Source organism: Ricinus communis, chromosome 1 (genome assembly GCF_019578655.1).
Source record: "Ricinus communis isolate WT05 ecotype wild-type chromosome 1, ASM1957865v1, whole genome shotgun sequence".
NCBI lineage: Eukaryota > Viridiplantae > Streptophyta > Magnoliopsida > Malpighiales > Euphorbiaceae > Ricinus > Ricinus communis.
The window spans coordinates 15542978-15567915 of NC_063256.1; the positions used below are offsets into that span (position 1 = coordinate 15542978).

A 24938-nucleotide genomic window follows, 5' to 3' on the forward strand; every position below is an offset into this window, starting at 1 on the left:
TTGGAAGCCTTATTATTGGTGTCCGACAATAAGAAGGATGTGGCAGAATTTGTGAGTAAGTGTTTGACATGTCAGCAAGTGAAAGGAGACCACCAGGCACCTGCAGGTAAACTTTATTCTTTATCTATACCTGTGTGGAAGTGGGACAAGATTACTATGGATTTTGTTATGGTATTGTCGCGTACATTTAAGAAGCATGATGCTATTTGGGTAATTATTGATCAACTTACTAAATGTGCTCATTTCTTACCTGTGAAGCAAACATATTCACTTGATAAACTTGTTGAATTGTATAATTCTGAGATTGTTAGATTCCATGGTGCCTATATCTATTGTATCAGATAGGGACCTAGATTTACTTCTTGTTTCTGGGAGAGTTTGCAGAAAGCATATGGTACTAAGCTTCATTTCAGTACAGCTTTTCATCCTCAAATAGATAGGCAATCAGAAAGAAATATTCAGACATTAGAAGATATGATGAGGGCTTGCACACTTAAGTTCAAGGGTAACTAGGATGATTACTTACCACAGATGGAATTTGCATATAACAACAGTTATCATTCTAGTATCGGTATGGCTCCATATGAAGCTTTGTACGGGAGGAAATGTAGAAGTCCAGTATGCTGGGATGTTGAAGGTTTAAGACAGCTTAAAGATCCAGAATTGGTACGAGAAACAATGGATAAAATAGAGATAGTTAAATAGAATTTGAAAGTAGCACAGGACAGATAAAAAAGTTATGCTGATTTGCATCGAAGGGAAATGGAATATATTGTGGGTGATAAATTTTTCTTATAGGTATCACCATGGAAAGGAATATTAAGATTTGGTAAATAAGGGAAATTGAGTCTGAGGTATATAGGACCTTATGAAATTATTGAAAGAGTTGGAGCATTAGCATAAAGGTTAGCATTACCTACAGAGTTGTCTTCTATTCATGATGTTTTTCACGTTTCTTTGTTGAGGCGATATAGATCAGATAAATTAACATCAAATAAATATGTTAACATCATATAAATATGTTCCATCTAGCTATATACCAATTTAACTCAAATTAACATCAAATAAATTGTATAAAACTAATCTCCAACATCTCTGTTTTCTAGACAGAATTTAGTACCAAAGTATATTTATTGCTGGGCAACATTGGCTTAATACAAAAAAATCGTATTAAATTTAAATATACTTTTGTATGTCTAGTTTCATCTCCAAGAAGAATTACTCAATTCCGACTTCTATAGATTTAATTATTCCTAAATTACTGAGCAAGGGTCATACAGCTAGTTGTACTCGAGCAGAAATCTGTTTGCGCAATTTAAGCAACCAAAACGGCAAAAATAGCAAAATCACAAAACTACAAAGTTATAGAGGACTCTTCAAAATTTCCATAGACACAAATTAAGCTTAATTTTGACTTATATAACGAATGTTATGCCCAAAATACAGAACATCAAGATTGCTGGAATTTTGACAGTTTTCTGTCTTGACATACTTAAACTTAAATCAAGCTTAATCTCTATGCGATCATTCAATACTCTACTAATTCATCATAATCAGACCTTTAATTAATCAATGAAAGTATCAATTGAAGTTTTCCCAATTTATAATCAATAACCCTAATGACAAATTAATAATACTCAAGTAACAACTCACCAATTTCAGCTTTTGGGTTGCTAATATGCTCAAATCCTTTAGCTTTAGCTTGGCTCCTTCAATAGTTGGTAAAATCCTATCTTAATCTTAAGTTTTTCTAGGTATTCCACTCCTCTCTCTTGTTCCAAATTTTGAGTTTTTGGCCATGTACGAATTTTAGAGAAATGAAGAGGTGAAATGAGCTTGCTCGTGGTTCTAATTTCCAAAATTCATCTCTCAATGCCACCACCTACTTAAACTAGTTTTATCATCCTAAATTAATTCTTACTAACCATACATAGGTTCTGACTTTTAATTGTGTCTTTTAAGTCCAATTTATTTATCCAACCTTCAACTATTGGTTCAATTAAGTCTTAAGGCTTAATACACATAACCCAAGTACTTAATCAACTTATCTAAATTAATAATCTAATATCATGCTTCTTATTCTCTGCTTATAATTAATATATATCTATTCTCATAAGATAAAAATATTATTAATATACCATCATATGCCCAATGATTAAATGTAAATGCATATAACATGTATGATGAGAAAATGCAGGCGTTACATGGATTGTCCTTTGCAACCTAGAATTGAATTCGCCTAGAGATAGGGTTTTCGTTCTACCAGATTGAGAATTAACAACTCTCAATAGTGTTAAATGGTACATAATGCTAATTTGGATAATTAGAGTTAGGAAGAGATTTCAACCTAATTAATCTAAGTTAAGATGTTAGTGTCCTTGAGAAAGGCGTTAATTGCGTAGAGATTTTCCCATGGAAATTAAATTCAATCAATCAATTTCATCTTTAGTTTTCATTCCCTAGAGACAAGAATTCCCAAGGGGTTATTCCTTAACTTGAATTAATCGTTCCCTAGTAGCCGTAGTTAGATAACAATTAGAGTAGATTTAGTTCATTTCGTATTTAGCATTCAACGCCATTTTTAAGATTAGATAACAGAGAAGATTGAGTAGGTTTAGGTTCACACGTTCTTTGGGGAATACAACACTTGCTACTCGCCATTAGCTATACTCCACTGACAGGTACACTGCCTTAGGTCGTAGTCTTGCTTTAGGATTTACCGCTATCAAGTTTTTGGCGCCGTTGCCGGGGAACAGTTTTCTGTAAACTAAATTAAAATTTTGATATTTGTTAGTCTAGTCATTTCTCTTTTTGTTTATAGTTTGTTTTCTGTGTATAGTTTTTTTCTGAAAACTAGAGTGAAATTTGCTATTGTTACTTTAGCCATTTTATTTTATTATTTTTATTTTTATTTATTTATTTATTTTATTTGTACATATTTATTTAGTTTAAGTTTATGATTCAGGTAGTGAATGATAAGGAGGTTCAATGCTAAATTCAAACTCTTTGTATGAAGGGTTGGAAAATCGGATCTGGAACCAAGAGAGTGCTATAAATTAGGATACCCGTGCAACCTTAGCAGCTCGAGTGGAATCGTTTTGCAGGGCTACCAATCAACTTTCCACTCCCCTTCTTTCATCTCAAGATTTTTATGAAATCTGTTGTGGTTTACATTTGAGTAATGATTGTCCATTACATTTGAGTAATCTGTTGTGGTTTACATTTGAGTAATGTTGCTCATTGTTCTTATAACTTTGAACAGGTGAATTATACGAGAAGCTGGCTAAATAACTCATATGAAAGCACCTGCAATCAAGAATGGAGCACTCATTCACCCTTTGGATGGAGCTTAGATGGCCAAGAACCACTAGGATTTCAACAACTACATTAGCAGCCTAGTCTTGTGCCTTTAACTCAAGATGAAAAGTTAGTTTCAAAGGAGCTGATGACGAGGTTCGTTGCAAGTCTTGATGATAGATTCCAATAAACAGAAAGGGTACTCGAAAGTCAACAAGCCTCAATTGAGAACATAGAGCATCAAGTAGGCTTGATCTTCAAGTCACTAGTTGTAGAACAATTGGGAACTCCATCAAACACTATTGAATCCGTGAAACATTTGAGTGCCGTCAGTTTGCGTTCAGGTGAGAAATTTTCTAGTTTATCTACTATGTTTGACGATGATGCTTATGTGCAGGACGATTCTTTGAACATGGAGATAGAACCAGAAAAGGAAGAGGCGAACATGATTCCTCTGAAAGACTACCAATAGGAACGTATAGTTGATGAAGCTGAGTTGCAGTTACAGGAATTTTTGGTGGATTTTCCACAAGTCCCTTCAATGATGGAAGATGAGCATGAGTTATCCAATGAAGAAGTCTTGGAGGAGCTCGAGTTCCTTCTAGCAAGTGAACCAAGCCAAGGACTGGGGAAAACCATTGACATTCCTGAAGAAATTGCCCAACCGTCGATCCTTCCAATTGGTGAAACTTCTGCTTTCAAATTGGAAGAGCCCCTAGAGCATCATGACTACATGCAATTATACGAGGAGCAAGTTTTGCCCATCATACTAGCAGCTTGCTTGATAGTCGGGAAGAGGAAATTGATGATTATCCCTCTAAGCGGATACTTGAAGCCATTTGCTTGGAAGAAGGATGGATGGTCGTCGATCACGCTCGTCTGCTTTTCACCATGAGTCTAGCTAAGAAAACTCATCACATAAAAAAGAAGCGCTTTTGGGAGGCACCCCAAATTCTATTTTTCATTTTTAATATTCTACCCTTTCATTTTGAAACATTTTATTGGTTTTTAAGTTTTCATATTTTATTTAATTATTATTTTCAGTTCGATTATTTCTTTATTTTATTATTTTCAGATTCTACCGAGGAGGCACTGAATTTCCACAACATCAGCCTCGATGGATGATCACTTATTTTTCATAACATTTTTCTACATCTTTTTATTTTTCTACATTTATTTACTTTATTTTTCATACATGTCATGCACTTGGATTGTATTGCCTTTGTTCTCTTAGTTGAGCATCCCATGAGGGGTATCCATAACATTTTACACTGAGGAGGATGTAGCTGGGGAGGTATATAGTGGCTGTATACACACGCTTGGTGTGTCATATCCGCAGATGTGGGTTGAGATTTCTGATGATGCTGAGGGGTACAGTGCCAGCCAGTCCAAGGCGTCTAACTTGCCTGAGGGACTGCGGTACTTGCATGCATTGCTAACTAGGACCATCAATAGTAGGGGAGACAACGGTGGTGTAGTGACCCAGTCGGACCTGTTTATACTTTACAACATGCACCAGAGCTAGTCAGTCGACATGGGATACTTGTTGGCCAGACAGATCAGTGCCTTTTGCAAAAACTCAAAGAAGGTATTTTTCTATTTTAGGACTTACATTACTTGGCTGGCTATGAGCTTAGGGGTTTTAGAGGAGGCAGTACCATATTTGACAGAGCTGAGGGTGATGGAGACTTTGGGACTTCCCTGGTTGGTTAGTATGGGGATGGTGACTCGTAAGCAGGGTCCGCTAGGACCAGAGTATAGACTGAGGAATGCTCTCTTGGCAGCATGCAGAGGGGAGCGACCTGCCCCATGAGCCCCTAGTACACAGGATGTTCCACCTCCTTCTTCTGATATCCCAGAGTCTTCCTCTATACCGTCTACTTCAGCTCCTTTTGGGTCTTCTTCAGCTGTTCTAGGAGTCTCCCCTATTAAGTTTAGAGAGCTGTAGCTTAGAGTGCAGAGGTTGGCAGAGGAGCAGCAGCAGCACTTCATTCGAGTAGAGGCTTTTCAGGAGGACCTTTTACAGCGTCAGGTTGAGTTTCAGAGTGATGTGCTAAATTATGTTAGCTACAATCTAAGGCAGTGTACCTATCGATGCAGTCTAGCACTAATGGCGAGTATCAAGGTCGTATTCCTCAGGAAAGTGAAAGCCTAGAGTTACTCCTTTGTTCTTTGTTATATTAACCTAAAATGAGTGATGAATACTTTCTAAACTAACTAATAGCTACAATCTAAGTTCTAAGAGAGATGCAAGAGTAATTGATAACTAAAATAACTAAGGCAAGAGAGCAAACCCAAAGGGAACCTAAACTAGTTGGCAATCAAACAAAACATAAAGGATTGTTGAGTCTAATTATGCTACCCATAGACGAATTCTTAACTGAATTCGGTTTCCCTCTCGAGATAACCGAATTCCTAAATCTAATAACCTAAAGTTGGAATCTCTTCCTAACGATTGATTCTTAAATTAGCATTAAGCTTTAATCCGCCTCTATTAAGCTTTGTTAATTCTTAATCCGACTAGTTAATTAACCTTATCTCTAAGCGATTATTAACCAGCTCTTGCTATTCAAAATTCCAATTGCCAAATGGACTTCTCAATCACACAAAGCAATCTAAATACACAATTCACAACGTCTCATGAACAATGCATTATCTTATTAATATTGAAAGCAAGAAGAATACAAAACTAATCCAAACAATCCAACAATATAATACTAAGCCAACATAGTAAAGAAATCCCAATGGATTTAATCAATCTAGCTAATCATGTTCATTATCAAAATACACAATAATTCAATTACAACAAAAAGTAAAGTTAGAGAAACCCGATTACACCATTGGATGAGAGTAAACAGCCCCAATTCCTCTTGCTCAAGTTGAATCGATTCTTGTTCCTTTTGCTCGAATTGAAAACCAATCAACGAACCTCGCCCAATCTCCGATCTTTGAAGGGAATCCGATTGAAACCTTGATCCAAGTCTCCTTTTCCCTTGGTTCCAGCTCAGAAAACCCTTAAAGAGAGAAATATTAGGGTTTGGACGTTCTCCCCCGCTCTCTTTTTCTTTCCTCTCTTCTTTCTTTTAACTAATTTCCCTTGTCGCCGCCAACAAGGCCGTGTTGGTGGCCGTGTTCAGCTTCCTCTTACACGTACTTAGCTTGTTTCGGCAGCTTCGGCGTCTAATTATGCTCCAATTCTTCCCTTTATCATCCTTTGACTTCTTTTGGACCTAATGCACACAAACAGACGCATAGGGTGAGTGTTGGGACCAATTCACATCCAAATGTCCATAAAATCAATCTTAAAAACTCCATTTAGATGTGGGTATTTTATGCACATCAAATAACCCCACACTTAGCTCATTACTTGTCCTCAAGCAATCAAAAGTAAAATAAGGAAAATAAACCACTAAGGAACAATACTTAAACTAACAGACAAGCTAGAGAGCTCCTGCACATATCCTTAACAAGGGTAAGTCAAAAAAAAAAGAAACAAAGCAATCAATTCAAATATCACAACCAAGATGCTAATAATTCGCAAAATACTGTCTTAACAAAATTATTCAGAACCAACTCCTCACCAGATTCACTCTAAATCACTCAAAGTGTTTAAAGGGTAGTGTTTAATCGCGTAATGCATCAACTACTGCCTTACTTACAATATGCTTGCTCTTAAATCCTACTCCTACCACTTATGGAGAGTCGACAACCATGTCAAGATGTCTTTATAAGGGTTGTAATGGGGATTAGGTAGGGGTAGGTAAATTTGATAAGAATTGAACCTATGGTGTTCTGCAATGAGAGAAATGACCTGCACACAAGCCACAATAATTACAAGGGATAAACAATAAACAGTAGTCCAAGGTGTGAAATAGGAATCAAGTCAAAATGTGAACTCCCAAAAGCAACTAAACAATTAGCTCATTTACTTTCTTTTTTTTCATCACCCTTCCCTCGATTCTTCTTCTTTCTTTTCTTCTTTTTTTTTTTTCTCTTTTCTTTCATAAGGGAAGAACATTCACATAATAGAGTGAATTTCTTTTGGATTGAAGAAAGCTGCTACAAGATTCCAGACTATTTCCAAGACAAAAATTCCCAATAAACAACTCATATGCAAAATTATAACCTAAAGCAGAATAAAACTAATTGGTAATGGAATATGATAAAAAAATGGTGAAAGAAAGGGTTATCTACAGAATCAATAAATGAATGAATGCTATTTGGCTAGAATGAAAAATTTAAATGTCTCTATCATACCAAAGTGTTAAACTCTCCTTGTGGCCCTCATAAGCAGTACCGAGCAAGTTCTAAAAGTAAAGACAGTAATTGGCACTCTCAACAAGAAATAAATACAAGCATATAAAGTGTATGCTTACAATTTAGGCTCAATTTCTCATAAGTGTGCTTTTGAGTAGGTTCCAAAAAAAAATCATCAAAACAGAATTAAATAAACCAAAGCAACTTAGTGCAAAACTCAAACTAATTATCTTACAATCTTCCGTAAAAATCAACACTATCGGTTTTACCCGATCACATGGACATAAACAGGATTTCAAAAGCAAGTTAACAGTAAGAGCATCGAAACAAAGTTCAAAATTTTCAAAATTTTATAAAAAATTGCACAAAGAATAAACAAATAACTGAGATGGGATAAATATCACCCACCCCACACTTGAAGGACACATTGTCCCCAGTGTACAAACTATAAGAAATCAAAAAGGAGAAAGAACTAATACTGCCCTGACTACAGCTCCGGAGTGAAAAGAGGTGCATCAGCAGGTATATCAAGGCGTTGGCTAGTCTGTGGTAGAGGAGTGGCTGCAAATAATAAAATAAAGACTTAAAATCGAACTGAAATAAAAATTAAATAAAATATGAAAACTAAAACTAATAAAATGTTTCAAAACAAAAGGTTAAAATATTAGAGATTAAAGATAAAGTTTGGGGTGCCTCCCAAAAGCGCTTCTTTTTGATGTGATGAGTCTTCTTAGCTGGACTCATGGTGAAAAGCAAACGGGCATTATCGACGACCATCCATCCTTCTTCCAAGGAAATGTCTTCAAGTATATGCTTAGAGGGATAATCGTTAATTTCCTCTTCCCGACTATCAAGCAAGCTGCCAGTATGATGGGCAAAACTCACTCCTCGTATAATTGCACATAGTCATGATGCTCTAGGGGCTCTTTCAATTTGAAAGCTGAAGTTTCACCAATTGGAAGGATTGACGGTTGGGCAATTTCTTCATGTACGTCGATGGTTTTCTCGAGTCCTTGGCTTGGTTCACTTGCTAGAAGAAACTCGAGCTCTTTCAAGACTTCTTCATTGGATAACTCGTGCTCATCTTCCATCATCGAAGGGACTTGTGAAAAATCCACCAAAAATTCCTCTAATTGCAACTCAGCATCATCAACTGTACGTTTTTGCTGATAGTCTTTCAGAGGAATCATGTTTGCCTCTTCCTTTTCTGGTTCTATCTCCATGTTCAAAGAGTCGTCCTGCATAAAAGCATCATCATCAAACATAATAGATAAACCAGAAAAATTCTCACCTAAATGCAAAGTGACGGCGCTCAAATGTTCCTCGGATTCAGTAGCATTTGATGGAGTTCCCAATTGCTCTTCAGCTAGTAACTTGAAGACTAAGCCTACTTGATGCTCTATGTTCTTAATCGAGGCTTGTTGATCTTCAAGTATCCTCTCTGTTTGTTGGAATCTATCCTCAAGACTTCCAATAAACCTCGCCATCAGCTCCTCTGACACTAACTCTTCACCTTGAGTTGATGGTGCAAGATTAGGCTGTTGAAATTCTGGTAGTTCTTAGCCATCTAAGATCCATCCAAAGGGTGAATGAATAATTCACCTGTTCATAGTTATAAGAACAATGAGCAATATCACTATACAATGGACAATCATTACTCAAATTTATCTTCCATACGAGTCATTTGGCCAATTTTCGGTATAATTCACCTGTTCATAGTTATAAGAACAATGAGCAACATCACTATACAATGGACAATCATTACTCAAATGTAAACCACAACAAAATTCACAAAAAACTTGAGATGAAAGGATAGGAGTGGAGAGTTGATCGGTAGCCCTACAAAACGATTCCACTCGAGCTTCTAAAGATGCACGGGTATCCCAATTTTTAGCACTCTCTTGGTTCCTGATCCCATTTTCTAAAGTGTCATACAAAGAGTTTAGCATTGAACCTCCTTATCATCCACTACCCGAATCATAAAATTAACTAAATAAATATGTATAAATAAAAAAAAAATAATAAAAACAATAATCTAATTGTGTTAGCTAAAAACTTGATGCGTCCTAATTGTGTTAGCTACAATCTAAGGTAGTGTACCTATCGATGCAGTCTAGCACTAATTGCGAGTATCAAGGTCGTATTCCTTGGGAAAGTGAAAGCCTAGAGTTACTCCTTTGTTTTTTGTTATATTAACCTAAAATGAGTGATGAATACTTTCTAAACTAACTAATAGCTACAATTTAAGTTCTAAGGGAGATACAAGAGTAATTGATAACTAAAATAACTAAGGCAAGAGAGCAACCCAAAGGGAACCTAAACTAGTTGGCAATCAAACAAAAGATAAAGGATTGTTGAGTCTAATTATGCTACCCATGGATGAATTCTTAACCAAATTCAGTTTCCCTATCGAGATAACCGAATTCCTAAATCTAATAACCTAAAGTTGGAATCTCTTCCTAAAGATTGATTCTTAAATTAGCATTAAGCTTTAATCCGCCTTTATTAAGCTTTGTTAATTCTTAATCTGGCTAGTTAATTATCCTTATCTCTAAGCGATTATTAACCAGTTCTTGCTATTCAAAATTTCAATTGCCAAATGGACTTCTCGATCACACAAAGCAATCTAAACACACAATTCACAACGTCTCATGAACAATGCATTATCTTATTAATACTGAAAGCAAGAAGAATACAAAACTAATCCAAACAATCCAACAATATAATACTAAGCCAACACAGTAAAGAAATCCTAATGGATTTAATCAATCTAGCTAATCATGTTCATTATCAAAATAAACAATAATTCAATTACAACAAAGAGTAAAGGTAGAGAAACCCGATTACATCCTTGGATGAGAGTAAACAGCCCCAATTCCTCTTGCTCGAATTGAATCGATTCTTGTTCCTCTTGCTCGAATTGAAAACCAATCAATGAACCTCGCCCAATCTTCGATCTTTAAAGGGAATTCGATTGAAACCTTGATCCAAGTCTCCTTTTCCCTTGGTTCCAGCTCAGAAAACCCTTAGAGAGAGAAATATTAGGGTTTGGGACGTTCTCCCCTGCTCTTTTTTTTCTTTCCTCTCTTCTTTCTTTTAACTAATTTCCCCTGTCGCCTGCCAACACGGCCATGTTGGTGGCCGTGTTCAGCTTCCTCTTGCTCGTACTTAGCTTATTTCGGCAGCTTCGGCATCCAATTATGCTCCAATTCTTCCCTTTATCATCCTTTGACTTATTTTGGACCTAATGCACTTAAACAGACACATAGGGTGAGTGTTAGGACCAATTCACATCCAAATGTCCATAAAATCAATCTTAAAAACCCCATTTAGATGTGTGTATTTTACGCACATCACAGAGCCAGATGATGGCTCAGTTTGAGAGGCAGAGGGCTATGCTTGAGGCTCTGATTGAGCAGAGAGGTAGGTTAGAGGCCTCTATGGTCACTAATATTTTTTATGATATTTATGCTACAGATTATGCCACTGCCAGTCCACAGAGCTGGATTCCAGTATAAAGCCATTTTGACATCCCTCTAGCGGATGATCCAGTTGACCTTTCTTCTCCGACTGAGCATCCTTCACCAGAGCAACCTGACGAGCCTCCTACTGACACTGTTCCTACTGACCCACCAGCTCCTGCAGCCGCCACTCCTCCACCACAAACTAGCTAGCGCCCTGATATCCCTGATGATGCACCTTTTTTCCCTCTGGAGCCATAGTCAGGGCAGTATTAGTTTTTTTTCCTTTTTCATTTCTTATATTATTTTTTTTGTACACTGGGGACAGTGTGGGGTGGGTGATATTTATATACACTTGTTTTCTTGTATTTTGTTTATCTTTTAGCTTTATTTATCTTGTGTGTTTTTTATTTTGTTTTTATTTTTCTTGTATATAAAATTTGGATCCTTTTCTAGTGTATATATCGCATTTTATTTATCCCATCTCAGTTATTTGTTTATTCTTTGTGCAATTTTTTGTAAGATTTTGAAAATTTTTCACTTTGTTTCGATGCTCTTACTGTTGACTTGCTTTTGAAATCCTGTTTATGTCCATGTGATCGGGTAAAACCGATAGTGTTGAGTCTTGCGAAAGAATTAAGTTAATTAGTTTAAGTTTTGCACTAAGTTGCTTTGGTTTATTTAATTCTGTTTTGATGATTTTTGTTTGGAACCTACTCAAAAAGCACACTTGTGAGAAATTGAGCCTCAATTGTAAGCATACACTTTATATGCTTTTATTTATTTCTTGTTAAGAGTGCCAATTACTGTCTTTATTTTTAGAACTTGCTCGGTAATGCTTCTGAGGGCCACAAGGAGAGTTTAACACTTTGGTATGATAGAGGCACTTAGGTTTTTCATTCTAGCCAAATAGCCTTCATTCGTTTATTGATTCAGTAGATAACCCCTTCTTTCATCATTTCTATCATATTTCATTACCACTTAGCTTTATTCTGTTTTGGGTTATGATTTTGCATATGAGTTATTTTTATTGGGAATTTTTATCTTGGGAATAGTGTTGGAAACTTGTAGTAGCTTCCATCAATCCAAAAGAAATTCACTATATTATGTGAATGTTTCTTTCCTTATATATATATATATAATAAGAAGAATAAGAGGGAAGGGTGATGAAAAGAAAGAAAGTAAGTGAGCTAATTGTTTAATTACTTTTGGGAATTTACATTTTGACTTGATTCCTATTTCCCACCTTGGACTACTGTTCATTGTTTATCCCTTGTGATTATTGTGGCTTGTGTGCAGGTCATTTATCTCATTGCAGAACACCATAAGTTCAACTCTTACCAAATCTACCTAGCCCTACCTAATCCCCATTACAACCCTTATAAAGACCTCTTGACATGGTTGTTGAATCTCCATAAGTGGTAAGAGTAGGATTTAAGAGCAAGCATATGGTAAGTAAGGCAGTATTTGATGCATTGAGCGATTAAACACTACCCTTTAAACACTTTGAGTGATTTAGAGTGAATCTTGTGAGGAGTTGGTTCTGAATAATTTTGTTGAGATAGTATTTTGTGAATCATTAACATCTTGGTTGTGATACTTGAATTGATTGCTTTGTTTCTTTTTGCTTGACTTATGCTTGTTAAGGATATGTGCAGGGGCTTTCTGGCTTGTTTATCAGTTTAAGTGTTGTTCCTTAGTGGTTTATTTTCCTTGTTTTACTTTTGATTGCTTGAGGACAAGCAATGAGCTAAGTGTGGGGTGATTTGATGTGCGTAGAATACACACATCTAAATGGGGTTTTTAAGGCTGATTTTATGTACATTTGGATGTGAATTGGTCCCAACACTCACCCTATACGTCTGTTTGTGTGCATTAGGTCCAAAAGAAGTCAAAGAGTGATAAAGGGAAGAATTGGAGCAGAATTGGATGTCAAAGTTGCTGAAACAAGTCAAGTTCGCGCATGAGGAAGCTGAACACAACCGTGTTGGTTTTAACACTAGTCGTGTTCCCAACACGTTTTGAAGAGCAAGCCGTGTTCCCAACACAGGCACCAAAATGGGACATGTTTGCGGCAGCTGGACGAATTACTTAAAAATAAACAAAAGAGGGAAACACAAAAAAAAAAGAAAAAAAGAAGGGAGGACGTCCCAAACTCTATTCTTTCTCTCTCTAAGTGTTTTCTGAGCTGGAACTAAGGAAAAAGGAGACTTGGACCAAGGTTTCAATTGGATTCTCTTCGAAGATTGAAGATTGGGCGAGGTTCGTTGATTGGTTTCAGTTCGAGCAAGAGGAACAAGAATCGATTCAAGATTGGGCAAGAGGAATTGGAGCTGTTTACTCTCATCCAAGGGTGTATTCGGGTTTCTCTACCTTTACTCATTGTTGTAATTGAATTCTTATTGGTTTTGATAATGAACATGATTAGCTAAACTTGTTAACCCATTGGGGGTTCTTTATCTAGGGATTTTTGTACTTAACTTTTGAATTGAATGTATTGACTTTCAATATTGGTTTGCAATGGAAGTGCTTATTGATTTGTTCTTCATATCTTGTTGAATGATTATTGGAATTTGAATGTCCTTGAGAAAGACGTTTAGATTTGGATTATCCTTTGCAACCTAGAATTGATTTCGCCCAGAGATAAGGTGTTCGTTCTACCGGATTGAGAATTAACAACTCTCAATAGTGTTAAATGGTACATAATGCTAATTTGGATAATTAGAGTTAGGAAGAGATTTCAACCTAATTAATCTAAGTTAAGATGTTAGTGTCCTTGAGAAAGGCGTTAATTGCGTAGAGATTTTCCCACGGAAATTGAATTCAATCAATCAATTCCATCTTTAGTTTCCATTCCCTAGAGACAAGAATTCCTAAGGGGTTATTCCTTAACTTGAATTAATCCTTCCCTAGTAGCCGTAGTTAGATAACAATTAGAGTAGCTTTAGTTCATTTCGTATTTAGCATTCGACGCCATTTTTAAGATTAGATAACAGAGAAGATTGAGTAGGTTTAGGTTCACACATTCTTTGGGGAATACGACACTTGGTACTCGCCGTTAGCTATACTCCACCGACAGGTACACTGCCTTAGGTCGTAATCTTGCTTTAGGATTTACCGCTATCCTGCTCATCTAACCAAGGCCCCCAAGAGAATGAAGAAGTGGGCGGATGGAAAGAAGAGTCACTCAGAGTTTGAGGAGGGAGATTTAGTGATGGTAAAGCTCCTTCCCCATCAAAGCCCAAGATTTGGTAAGGAACTTCAAGGATTTAATCGAGGCGTACAACGGGGATGCGACGAGGGCGTCGCCAGAATGAGTGGGGGAGAATGTCACAGCCTGCAGATTTCCCCTTCTCGCACGAAGGTTCAGAGGCCCAAGAAGCCTCCAGAGTTCGCTATAAAGCAAGGGAGGATTCTAGAACATTCTAGAATCATCTAGAAGAATCTGGAAGCATTTAGGACATTCTAGAATAATCTAGAAGCATGTATAATGTGTAGATAAGTATAGAAGTCTGTAGAACATTCTAGATACTTAATCTTAGCTATTAGATCAAATGTATCCTCACCGTCCATTGAGGAGGTGGAGGCCTATATATAGCTTAGAGAATTCATTTGTAATGATCAAGTAAAAAATCAAGCAATTTCTCTCTCTAAAAGCTCTCTAAGCTTTCTTAAGCTCTCTTTTGTTCTTCTTGCCATCCTAGCTATCATTTTGCCTAGCATTTGAAGAGTAAGGCTGACTAGCTTACTTGTCTGAGGGGAGAAAGTAGTTAGTGCCGCACGGTTCGTTGGTAGAAAGACCAAGCCCGTGACATCTTGCAAGGGGTTGGGCCCCAACAGCTTTGGTTGGATCTTCCATCCATGTCTCAGCCTCGCCCTCTACGGCCATCACAACCGCATAAAATTTCGTCGATTCTTATTTGGGCCCGCGTCAGTTCCGACTGGGCTATTATAGGCTACACAACACCTTGACGCCTCACCTACAATAAGAAAATAGAGCCCCATGTATGCCTAAAGCAAGGGCAATGCCCATGCTCCATTCTTAAATTTTTTCGAAAATGGGCCTCAGTGGGCCCACCATGTCCCGGGAGATTTTCCGACGTCCAGGACAGGGCGGAAGGGGTTGGGGTGTTTGCGGGGCCAATTCTGTGGATACCGATGCCTATCTTGTAGCCTAAACATGCTCCCGTGCCCAGGCTCCCCAGCCCCCCCGGGGGGTGAGGCATCTTGCACCCCCTTAAAGAGGCTAAGAAGCATGTTGAAGTCTGTCACGAGGAGACATCACTATGTTTCATCCATCACACTCCCGCTTAAAAAATTCATTTCAAGAAATTTTAATTTGATTTTTTGCACATATGTTAAGAATAATATAATATACCACCAGAAAAATTTTAAAAACATTTTGAGCACATTTAGTATTTTTTATATTTTTTAAATATTAAAAATTGAGAAATTCATAAAAAATATAATTTACATCAAAAAATCACTATTTTTTGTGGAGGGCCCTTAGAAAATATGTCAAAATTATTGGAGTTATCATTGGTACATTTTCTTTAAAAGTGCATGCTCAACTTGTGAGATGTTGGCTTAAATGGCTACTTCGCATGTTGTGATTGGGGTACAATAGACAACCACGTAGCAAACTTAGCATTCAATGATCCTCCTGATTTCATAAGAATTTTGCAACCTTTTTAGGCTCCCTATAATATATTGGGGCTGATGGATTATTAGGAAAAGGCTATGGAGGCATCAAATGTGGTGGTGGCGGAGTGTCGCAGCACGGGCCCGAAAACTAGCCAACAGAGGTTCACTGCAACTGATTTCTCACCAAAAGAGGTTTACAACCTAGGATTCTTGCCGCCGTGGGCTGGCATGCCCAACGCACGATGGAGCTGCGAGGATGCGCTGCCAACGGGCCTGCGCCTGCGAGGATGCGGTGCCACCAGGCCTGCGCCTGTAAGGATGCCCTACCAATGCGCGAGCTAGGTTGGGAGGATGCTGGCCAACGCGCGCGCTAGGCTGCGAGGATGCTGATGGGCTACTGATGCAACCTACATCTAAGGCAGTGAACCTGTCGATGCGGCCTAGCACTAGTGAGTATTAAGGTCGTATCTTTGAGTTACTTAAGAAACTTCTAACTACTGTTTGCTATGTTATCTAGTCTGAAATAGGGTGTGAGAAGTCTAAACTAACTAACTAATGACTATGAATGCAAATAAATAAATGAACAGCAACTGACAATCGAAAGACAACCGCAATAAGAGAAACAAACCCAAAGGGGACCTAAGTGATGGAACTCTAAAGGTTGATTTTATAAATTACCAATCTTGCTTACCCGTGCCTAAATCTTGAATCGAACTCGGTTCTTCTCTCGAGCTCACCGAGTTCCTAAACCTGCACTAACGTAATGGAATCTCTTCCTATCAGATTATTACAGATTAGCATTAAGCGTGATTTAGAACTATTAAGAGTTGTTAATTCTTAATTCGGCGAGTAAATTAACCTTATCTCTAAGTGTTAACTACCAGTTCTTCCTATTCAAATTCCAGTTGTAACAAGCATTTCTCAATGTCAGGAAACAACCTAAAAGACAATTAATTCAACGTCTCAAATTAACTGAATCAAACTTTATTAATGAATAGTAAGAAGATTACAAGAATGGCAAATACAAATCTAACAACTAAGCACAATTTATCAACAAAGGTAAACCTCAATGGGTTCGACAGCCCTAGCTACTCATAATGAAAGAAACAAATACAAAAGGAAATAAATAACAGAAAAGGAAATGGAACATGTAACCCCTCTTCTCTCGAATCAGAGTGGAAATGTTGCAAGCACCAAGTTTGAAACCAGCCTCAAGTATGGATCTCGGATGTCTCGATCGATCGTCTGGAACCTTCAATCTTTGCTTGAATCTCCCAAATCAATCCTTTGAAATGATGTTTGGTCTCCCAAAATGTCAAGAACAGAGGTGTAGAAGTGGAGGGTCGCGCGCGTAGAGAAGTCTAGAAGTCAGAAGCGGAACCCTGTCTCGTTTTGCATGCGCCTATTTATAGGTAGAAGTGCCATAGCCCGTGCCACGGCCCGTGCAACGGGCACAAACATCCAAAAATGCAAATCTTCAAAAAAGACCAAGGGAGGTCATGCAATGGGCCGTACCAAGGCTCGTGCAAAAGCCGGGAAATGCGCGCCAACAAGGAATCGAATCCGACGAACATCTAATATGCATAAATCATCAAAATAGCTTGGTTTTTGCCCGGAAATCAATCAATTTCCCATCAAGGAGTCCTAAAACCTGAAAAACTCATAAACATACCAAAGTGCGATCAAACAGGGATAAATATGACTCAAATACATAAATAAACGACTAATAAACAGTCAATAAACATGCATAGAATCATCTATATCAAACTACCCTACACTTAGGCGTTTGCTTGTCCTCAAGCAATCAACAATTCACTCCTCAAACAGATACCAAATAGCTCAATCAAATACATTGCAGGAAGTTAGCTCAAAACAAATCTCAAAACTCCGTAGAATTTCCTCAAAATCCTCAAATCACTAAATCCTTGAGAAAGAGAACAAAGTTAATAAAGCTGCTAGAATTAAAATGATAAACCATCCAAAGTGAGAATTTGAGAACCATGCCTCAAAAGATGTCACTCAAAACACACAAGTGTATATAGGTGAAAGAAGATCGCCAAGCTCTCAACGCAAAAATACAGAAAAAAGTGCTTACCATAAGCTTGCTTATAGATCCAATCTCCACTATTGTGAAATAATCAATAATCATGATTAAAGGGTCTTGAGCCAGGTTGTAATAGGATTAAGGTAGGGTATGGAAAAATATGGAAAGTAGGCTAAAAGTTGCTGGAAAATTATGCAGGTAATTCAAGAAAATAGCCAAGGATCAAATGTTTACCAAAAATGAACACTAAGTTACTCCAATAATAAGATAATGCTCGAAATGAACTAAAAGAATACTCTTTTTTTTAAATTAACTACTCCTGCAACAACAGATAACGCGGGATGAAGTAATAAAATGCTCAATCAAAAGTAGTAAAACGATAATGTACCATTTGGATTGAAGGGAGCATCTACGAAAAATCTAGCAACTTAGTGAATATATACAAAAAAATGCAAATTGATCCAAAATGAAATGCAGCATAAACTTACATAATTTCCAGCAACAATGGTAGAAAGAATGGTAAATTGAATAGAAGTGATAAAATGAGCGTCAAAGGTGAATTACAATGAAAGAAAAGGCTAAGGCTCAAAATTGGTTCACTAGGGGAAAAATAGGGTTAGGCTTTTGGCCAAATTGTGTAAATCCTAAGTGCCCAAATCATCTTATGACTATCAAAAATTCATGTAATCTCAAAAGGCATCACAAAGCAAGTTCTAGAAACAAAAATTATGTACAATGCTCACTAAAAAAAACAAAAGGAGCATAAAATAAAAAAAAATAATGATGCTCAAATTGGCTCAAAACCTCACCGTTTTAGTGGGTTAAAATTGCATGAATTCTCAAACCAAAGTTTAAACAATCAATCATAATAATAAGCAGCAATATTAATAGTGTTCTATATCCAAGATAAAGTAAAATGGAAAAATTAAGGAAAAACACCAGTTTTACCTGGCACGATTGAAATTAAGAGATTCGTTCATTGCCTTCTTCTAACAAGATTCAATAAAAGCTATGAGGGTATCCATTCAAAAGAGAAAAATCATTAACTACTCAATTAAAACAAAACTCAAGATAAGGATAGTAAGAATGAACAGACTCAATCAATAAGGAAAATGAAAGCAAAATGAAATAGCAAAATACCATCCTTACAGAGGTTCGAGAAAACAAAATCGGTACTTGCACAAAACTAAGGTACCTACCCCACTTGAGAAAAACACTATCCTCGGTGTGAAACAGGCATAGTACCCCACACAATCCAAAATAAAGTTCAATAACTAAAACTAAAATAGAAATAATAGCATCCATAACAATAATAAAAAGAAAATAAACTGTCCAACAATATAAAGAACTAAATAAAGAAAAGAAACGTCAAAAGAAAATAACAAAATAACAAAAACTAACAAAAACATGAAAGCATAACCAAAGTCGAATATACAAAAGTACTTATTTTTGCTGAGTCCTAAGCTTGACTCATTTGAATCAACCCTCTTGTGCATACAAAGCTAGGTCAAGTCGTTGCTCACCATCCAACGATGGCCATTCACCTTGAAATCTCCCTTCTCAGGATGATGCAACTCAACCACTCCATACGAAAAGACCTGTCTGACCTGAAATGGTCCAGACCAATGATCCGCAGCTTTCCAGGAAACAGACGAAGGCGAGAGTTGTAAAGCAACATTCGATCCCCGACCTGAAACTCCTTAGGCCCATGAATCCTTTGATCATGCCATTTTTTCATCCTTGCTTTGTAAGTTAACGAGTTTTCATATGCCTGCTGGCGCCACTCATCTAACTCACTCAGCTGCCACTTTCGCTCCTTACCTGCAGAATCAATATCAAAGTTACAAGTCCTAAGGGCCCAAAGTGCCCTATGCTCTAACTCAACAGGCAAATGACATGACTTTCCATAAACAAGACCATAGGGCGTAAAACCTATAAATGTCATAAAAGTAGTCCTAAACGCCCATAATGCATCATCCAACTTAAGAGCCCAATCCTTCTTACTAGTATTAATGGTTCTCTCTAAAATACGCTTAACACCCCTATTAGTTACCTCAACCTGCCCACTAGTCTAGGGGTGATAGGGAGTAGAGAACCGTTGAGTAACCTCATACCGCTTAAGTACCTTCTCTAATTGGGCATTGTAGAAATGTGTTCCTCTATCACTGATAAGCATCGTAGGTGTGCCAAACCTAGTAAACAATCGCTTAAGGAACCTGCAAACAACCCTGGCATCATCAATGGCCACAACCTGAGCTTCAGACCACTTAGAATAGTACTCAACAGCAACCAGAATATACTTATTACCATATGAAGAGGGAAAGGGTCCCATAAAGTTAATGCCCCAAACATAAAAAATCTCAACAACTTGCACACTAGATTGGGGCATCTCATCACAAGAAGAGATATTACCTGCGCGCTGACAAGCATCACAAACATGAACGAATATTCGTGCATCTTGGAAGAGCGTAGGCCAATAGAATCCTGCCTCTAGCGCCTTCCTCGCTGTATGGTTTGCCGCTTGATGACCTCCAGTAGGTCCCTCATAGTAGTGCCTTAATATTTGGAGAGTCTCTTTGCCATACACAAAACGGCGAATCACCTGATTTGTACACACTCTAAACAGAAAGGGATCTTCCCACATGTAGTATTTCAAATCAGCAAATAATTTCTTCTTTTGCTGATAAGTCATACCCTTTGGTAGAACCCTAGCAACCAAATAGTTAGCATATCTGAAAACTAGGGAGTATCAGTGTATACTTGAGGATTCTCCAATCTCGATAAATGGTCCACTGCCAGATTCTTTGCACCCTTCTTATCCTTGATCTCGACATCAAATTCCTGCAACAAAAGAATCCACAGAATCAATCTCAGTTTTGCATCATTTTTCAGGAATAAGTACCTCAATGCGGAATGGTCCGTGAAGACAATGGTCTTGGAGAGAATAAGGTACGATCTAAATTTGTCAAAGGCATAAACAACAGCCAACAACTCCTTCTCTGTGGTGGTGTAGTGCTCCTGGGCTCCTGTCAAAGTCTTGCTAGCATAATAAATAGGTTGGAACTTCTTTTCAATCCTTTGTCCAAGCACAGCTCCAACTGCATAATCACTAGTATCGCACATCTACTCAAAAGGCAGCCCCCAATCAGGCGAAACCATGATCGGGGCTGTAGTTAGAAGTTTCTTAAGTAACTCAAAAGTAGCCAAGCATACATCATTAAAAACAAAAGGTACATCCTTAACTTACAACTGAGTAAGAGGCCTAGCAATCTTAGAGAAATCTCTAATAAATCTCCTATAAAACCCTGCATGGCCTAGAAAACTCCTAACTGCCTTAACAGAACTAGTAGGAGGTAGCTTAGATATAACCTCTATCTTAGCTCTGTCCACCTCCATCCCAGCCTGAGAGATCTCATGCCCTAATATAATCCCTTCTCTCACCATGAAATGGCATTTTTCCCAATTAAATACCAAGTTAGCCTCAATACACCTGGCTGACATGCGCTCAAGATTTGCCAAACAAAGAGAGAAAGAATCACCAAAAATAGAGAAGTCATCTATAAATACCTCCATAGACTCCTTAATCATGTCCTCGAAGATAGCCATCATGCACTGCTGAAATGTAGTCAGTGCATTACACAGTCCGAATGGCATCCGTCTGTAAGCGAACGTCCCATAGGGGCAGGTGAAAGTAGTCTTCTCTTGGTCCTCGGGTGCAATAAGAATCTGGAAATAACCTGAAAAACCATCAAGAAAACAATAGAACATGTAACCTACCAAACGCTCAATCATCTGATCAATAAAAGGAAGAGGGAAATGATCCTTCCGAGTTGCATCATTAAGCCTCATGTAATCAATGCAAACTCGGAAGCCTGTTACCGTCTGAGTTAGGATCAACTCATCCTTCTCATTCCTTACCACCGTCATACCTCCTTTCTTGGGCACAACCTGCACAGGACTCACCCACAAACTGTCAGAAATGGGATAGATCAAACCTGCATCAAGAAGTTTAATTACCTCCTTCTTCACCACTTCTTTCATGTTCAGGTTGAGCCGTCTCTGAGGTTGAACAACCGGCCTAAAACTATCCTCCAATGAGATCTTATGAGAGCAAAAACTTGGATTTATGCCTAGGATATCAGCTATCTTGAAGGCAAAGGCCTTCTTATACTTCCTTAGAACTTCTAAAAGCATGGCTTGTTCTTCGAGAGTCAGATTAGCTACTATGATCATTGGTAAGTGCTTCTCTTCATCCAGGAAGACATAAATCAAGTGGCTCGGTAACTCCTTCAATTCTAAGCCTGGTGGGTCTTCGAATGAAGTCTTTACCTTCTGCACTCCAAGCTCGTCAAGAAAAAGATAAGAATCAGTTGACAAGCTCGGCTCAGAAGCTAATAAAACAGCGAGTTGCTCCAACACTTGCTCGTTAGACAACTCCTCCTTATCCTCAGCTAATGCTACCTGCAAAGGGTCATAACATAACATTTCCTGTAAATGGGACTCAACCACATCATCAATCACATCAATAGAATACACAACATCATCATAGTCTAGGGACTGTCTCATAGAAGTGGCTAGGTCAAAGGTAATGGTCTCATCATCAACTCTAAGCTTAAGCTTCCCATCGCTTACATCGATAACCGCCCTCGATGTAACTAGGAAAGGCCCACCCAGGATAAGAGGCATAGTGCTCTCACCCTCCATATCCATCACCACAAAGTCCACAGGAAAGATAAATTTATCCACCTTCATAAGTACATCCTCAACAATACCTCTAGGAATCTTAACAGTCCTATCAACTAACTGAATGCTCATCCTAGTAGGCTTGGGTTCATGCAACCCTAACTTAGCAAACAAACTAGTGGGCATCAAATTAATACTAGCTCCTAAATCGGCCAATGCACCACTAATTGGCAAATCGCCAATCACACAAGGGACAATAAAACTCCCTAGATCTCGTCGCTTGAGTGGCAGCTTGTTTTGGAGAATAGCTGAACACTCCTCATTAAGTACTACCTGACCAAGATCCTCTAACTTCCTCTTGTTGCTCAAAATCTCCTTTAAGAACTTGGCATACTTCGGCATTTGCGAAATTACCTCAACAAAAGGTAAGTTAATTTTCAGCTGCTTAAACAAGTCAAGAAACTTACTTTATTGCTTGTCCACCTCATCCTGCCTCAACCTCGTAGGATATGGAACCGGGGGCTGATACTCCTACACAGGGCTCTTTTGCCTGTCTTCTTTCTTCCTCTCAATCTTCACCACCTCAGGCTCTAGTCCTTCCTTAGCTAGCTCGTCCTACATAATCATATCATCCTTCTCAGCTAAAGGCAAAGAACCAGACAATTGCATACCTAATCGCAAGGTGATAGCCTTGCAATGGTCCCTCGGGTTTGACTCTGTAATGCTGGAGAGCGATCCTGAGGGTCTCTCTGAAAGCATCTTAGAAATCTGGCCAATCTGAGTCTCCAAGTTCTGAATCGAGGCCTGCTGATTCCTAAGTGCACTATCAGTCTGTTGGAATCTCGTCTCCGTAGACGTCACAAACTTCATCATAAGCTCCTCTAAATTTGACTTCTTTTCTGGTGGAGGAGGAGATTGTGTAGGCCCAGCTGGCTGTTGTTGTGGCTACTGATGAAGTCTCTGAAAACCTGGTGGACCCTAGGCATTATTGTTCCTCCAACCGAAGTTGGGATGATTGCGCCACCCAGGGTTGTATGTGTTGCTGTAAGGGTTGTTTTGCTACCTTGGGGCATTCCCTATATAATCAACTTGCTCAGCATCAGAAGACACAGCAGAAATAGATGGAAAAGTAGAAGAAGATGAAGCTAACATACCTCCTGCAGTACAGTTCGCACTGTAGCGCGGGCCACCACGAAACTCACAGCCAACATTCGCTCATGAACTGGCATCTGGAGTTGGTCAATCTTCTTGGCTAGAAGCTCCACCTGAGCTGCCAAGGTTGCTGTAGAATCCACTTAGTTGACCACTCCCTGTCTTCCTGGTCGGCTCCTAGAGGATTGCCACTGATAATTGTTCATGGCCATTTCCTCTATCAAGTTTTGAGCCTGCTCGGGCGTCTTCGCATTTAGCGCCCCACCTCTGCGCATCCACCATCGCCTCGTCAAAGGTTCAACCCAGTAGAGGTGCGAACTCATCCACAGCAATCCGTGATGTGGATAGCATCTCAAAAGATCCTTAAACCTCTCCCGTACATGCTCTCATCATCAAACTGCACAAAATAAGATATGTCATTTCTAAGCTTAGCAGTTTTAGCAGGAGGTTTGACTATACCAGTTTGCGTCCCATCCAAAGATGGTCAAGCAAACTCATACATCGTCCTCTGATCATCATCAGCTTAGGGGTTGTGGTTCTCCATCATGTTAGCTCTATGAACCTAAACGGTAACTCCGACCTCCTCCTCAACTGCCTGCAAACGTCAACTCAATAATCTGAGAGAACGCTCCGAGTTAGATAAGGGTTCTATGGGATCAGGGTTAGAGCTCCTGGTCATAAACTACCTGAAACCGACAATCTAAACAACCACCAATCAACAAAAGTAATAAAATAAAGAATAAAGAATAAATAAATAAACAAATAATGACTAAAGTAACATGAAAATAATTCACTCTAGTTCACCGTTACGGGGTCCCCGGCAACGACGCCAAAAACTTGATGGGCTATTGATGCAACCTACACCTAAGGTAGTGAACCTATCGATGTGGCCTAGCACTAGTGAGTATCAAGGTCGTATCCCTAGAGATCGGGTGAACCTAGAGTTACTACTGTTCGTTATGTTATCTAGTCTGGAATAGGGTGTGAGAAGTCTAAACTAACTAAGTAATGACTATGAATGCAAATAAATAAATGAACAGCAATCGAAAGACAACCGCAATAAGAGAAACAAACCCAAAGGGCACCTAAGTGATGGAATTCTAAAGGTTGATTTTATAAATTACCAATCTTGCTTACCCGTGCCTAAATCCTGAATCAAACTCGGTTCCTCTCTCGAGCTCACCGAGTTCCTAAACCTGCACTAACCTAATGGAATCTCTTCCTATGAGATTATTACAGATTAGCATTAAGCGTGATTTAGAACTATTAACAGTTGTTAATTCGTAATCCTGCGAGTAAATTAACCTTATCTCTAAGTGTTAACTACTAGTTCTTACTATTCAAATTCCAATTGTAACAAGCATTTCTCAATGTCAAGAAACAACCTAAAAGACAATTAA

At 38.3% G+C, this 24938-nt stretch overlaps 1 pseudogene; it reads left to right on the forward strand.

Moving 5' to 3' along the window:
* The first annotated feature begins 23868 nt into the window (after window positions 1–23868).
* Window positions 23869–23968, forward strand: LOC112534421 (annotated as a pseudogene).
* Window positions 23969–24938: the final 970 nt, after the last annotated feature.